We start from the raw sequence: 3,537 nt of genomic DNA on the forward strand, positions 1-3,537 counted from the left end.
TAGAATAGAATAGAAAACTTAGAGATGAACACAGCCACATATCACCATATGATCTTTGATATACCAAATAAAAGCATACACTTGGGAAAATAATTCCTGTTTAATTAGTTGTGCTGAAAGTACTAGTTAGCCACATGTACAAGACTGAAATTGGACCTACATCTCTCACCACTTAACAAAAATTGACTCTCGCTATATAAAAGATTTAAGTTTAAAATACAAAATAAAAATCTTAGAAGGAAATGTGGGGAAAACTCTGGAGAAAATCAGCCTGGGAAAAGATTTTAGTGAGGCATCACAGGAATGGAGAAGTAAGAATTCTAATTATTCAACTTTGATATGAAGACAATTAATGACAATTAAGGACATGGTGGGTCATGGGGGAAGGGGAGATCAGACAGAGAAGGAGCGAGGGGGTGTGGGCAAAAAAGAAAAATAATAATGACTAATTCTCACACAAACTGGATTTAATTTTGATCAACATATATTACTTAAACATCAATTTTTAATTCAACATGTCAACATGTCACTCAATATGACATTGAATTCAACATGTCAATATATTGTTAATCATATTGTATCCTTATTCATCAGTGAAATATGTCTGTAATTTCACCTTTATAATAATATATTTTTTTCTAATTTTACTATCAGGGATTTCCAGACTAAGTAGAATGATTTTGAAGTATTTCTACTTCTACTGTCTATAAGACTTGGCGTGATCTGTTGTTTTTTTTTTTTTTCTTTTATTTTTTTTAATTATTTTTTATTTTTATTTATATATATTAGTCATCTTTTTTTTTTTTTAGACTTTGGTAAAAACATTATAAGGGAAAAAATTGTTTGCTGATTTAAAAAAAAAAGATTTTATAAAGTGGACCACCTTGGTAATTGCAGCAACACCAGTAAAAAATAATGAGAAATGATTGAACTAAAAGCATCTCCATAGCCATGGGTACCACAACTAAAACAGCCTTCAGAATACTAGAAGATATTTACATGTGATGAATATGTCAAATGGCTGACAACTTGAATCTACAGAAGACAAATTAATCAACAAGAAAGAGCAAACAATCCCATTTATAAGTGGGCAAGAGACTTGAACAGAAACTTCTCCAAAGAATACAGATGAATGGCTAACAAACACATGAAAAAAATGCTCATCATCCTTAGTCATCAGAGAAATGCAAATCAAAACGACTCTGAGATATCATCTAACCCTAGTGAGAATAGCCTACATCACAAAATCCTGAAATTGCAGATGCTGGTATGAGTACAGAGAAAAGAGATGGAAGTGAAAACTAATACAGACTCTAGGAAACAAATAAGGAGATTTCTCAATGAAGTAAAAGTAGACCTCTCATTTCATCCTGCAATACCATTACTAGGTAAATCCAGAAGAAAAAAAAAATCATTTTACTATAATACCATTTGCACTAGGATGTTTATTGCAGCTCAATTCATAATTTCTAAGATGTGAATGCAACCCAAGTGCCCATCAACTCATGAATGGATCAACAAACCGTGGTATGTGTGTGCCACGGAACACTAGCCATTAAAATGAATGGATACTTTACAGATTTTGTATTTACCTGGATGGAGTTGAACCACATACTTCTCAGTAAAGTATCATATGAATGGAAAAGCAAGCATCTAATATCCTCAATACTATTATAAATTCAATTTATAAACAACTATATGACCACACAAAAGAAAAACACCAATGTAGTTAAGTAAAGGGAGGGTGGATGTGGGAAAGGAGAAAGAGGAGGGGGGAGGTAATTTGTTAAGTTCTCACCTAATTTGTGCAGTGTGTGGGTATACAGCATATATACTGCGTGCAGGGCTCAAATAAACTTAAACTTTACCTTGGAAATGAAATAAATGTAATCTAAATATGTGTAACCTCATATTAATCTGAAATAAGAAAGGTGAAATGTTTGGTGGAATTTAAGAGTGAAGCCATCAGATCCTAGGCTTTTCTTTGATCATAGACTTATTATTATTGATTCAATCTTCTAACTTATTGGTATGTTCAGTTTTTTTATCATTTAGTCTTGGTAGGCTGTACAATTCTATAAATTAACCCATTTCTTCTAGTTTATCAAATTCCTTGGAATAGAATTGATCATAATATTTTCTTATAAATGCTTTGTATTTCTATATCAGAAAAAAAAGACATTGACAGAAAAGGAAAAAAGTGAAATTTTCTCTATTTTATTTTCTTTTTCTGTTTTCTTTTTTTGAGACAACATCTCACTGTGTCACCTTCGGTAGAGTACTGTGGTGTCAAAGCTCATAGCAACCTCCAACTCTTGGGCTTAAGTGATTCTCTTGTGTCAGCCTCCCAAGCAGCTGGGACTATAGGCGCCTGCCACAATGCCTGGCTATTAACTTTCTCTATTTTCTTATGACAACATTTTATATAGAGAAAACTCTAAAGACTCCACCAAAACTAAACTGTTCTGATAAATTAATTTAGTAATTCTTTATAGTATAAATTTCATATATAAAAAATCAATAGTGTTTATATGTAGTCACAGCCAACAGGAGCCTAAGGAGATATGTCTGATAAATATAATGTGACATCCTGAATGGAATTCTGAAACAGAGAAATGGTATTAGGTTAAAACTAAGGAAATGTGAACAAATTATGGGCTTAGTTCATAATAATATATCATACAGCTTCATGAATCATTGAAAAATGCCCCAAGTAATATAAGATGCTAGTAATAAGGAAAATTAGGGTAATAGGTGTGGAGTACATGGGAACTCTGCAATCTACTCAATTTTTCTATAAATCTAAAAAAAACTAAATCTGCTCTACATGAATAACAATTTAAAAGAAATCATCTTAGCTAATTTTTATACTCCTAAACAGAAACAGTACCTCTGATTTCTCTAAGAGAAAATTTTCTAAGCTGTGTTGATTATCAAATCACTTGGAGACACTTCTAAGGTAATTATTACAAGTTCACAAACTTGGAGTTTCTTATTCTTGAGATTTGAAATAGGGTCTGAGAGTCCGTGCTTTCAACTAGCACACCCGGGGGATTCTCAACAATCCCAGTAAAAGAAACACTGCTTTGGATAATGTTTACACTGAGGGTGAGAGATGTTAATAAAATGGCTGAGTGTTACATTTTGGTCATTGCTTCCTCAAGTTGTCTCTCGAGCCCTTTATAGCTTCCTTAATTTCTTGTTTGAAAAAGTGCCCCAATCTTATCCTGTAGGCTGCATAGCCTATCTTGGAATTAACAATTTCACTAAGAATTCCTTGTTTTATGGCGGTAAATGGTAGTTAGAGATCAAAACCTGGTCTGCTATTTGGTTAGTTAGTTTTTCTAGGCTTTGGCAGAGACCAAAGCTAGGAAAACTCAATATATCTTGTATTATACTGGTATTTTTTATACAAATACAGAGCTGAAAGCAGTATGTAAAAAGGAACCCAATATAATGAAGTAACTAAGTAGAAAAAGTTTAGTAGGAGACGTCAACAACCATATCTTAATCCAACACTTAAATTATCATTCAGAA

Source organism: Otolemur garnettii, unplaced genomic scaffold (assembly GCF_000181295.1).
Source record: "Otolemur garnettii isolate 467f Iridium unplaced genomic scaffold, OtoGar3 scaffold00307, whole genome shotgun sequence".
Classification (NCBI taxonomy): domain Eukaryota; kingdom Metazoa; phylum Chordata; class Mammalia; order Primates; family Galagidae; genus Otolemur; species Otolemur garnettii.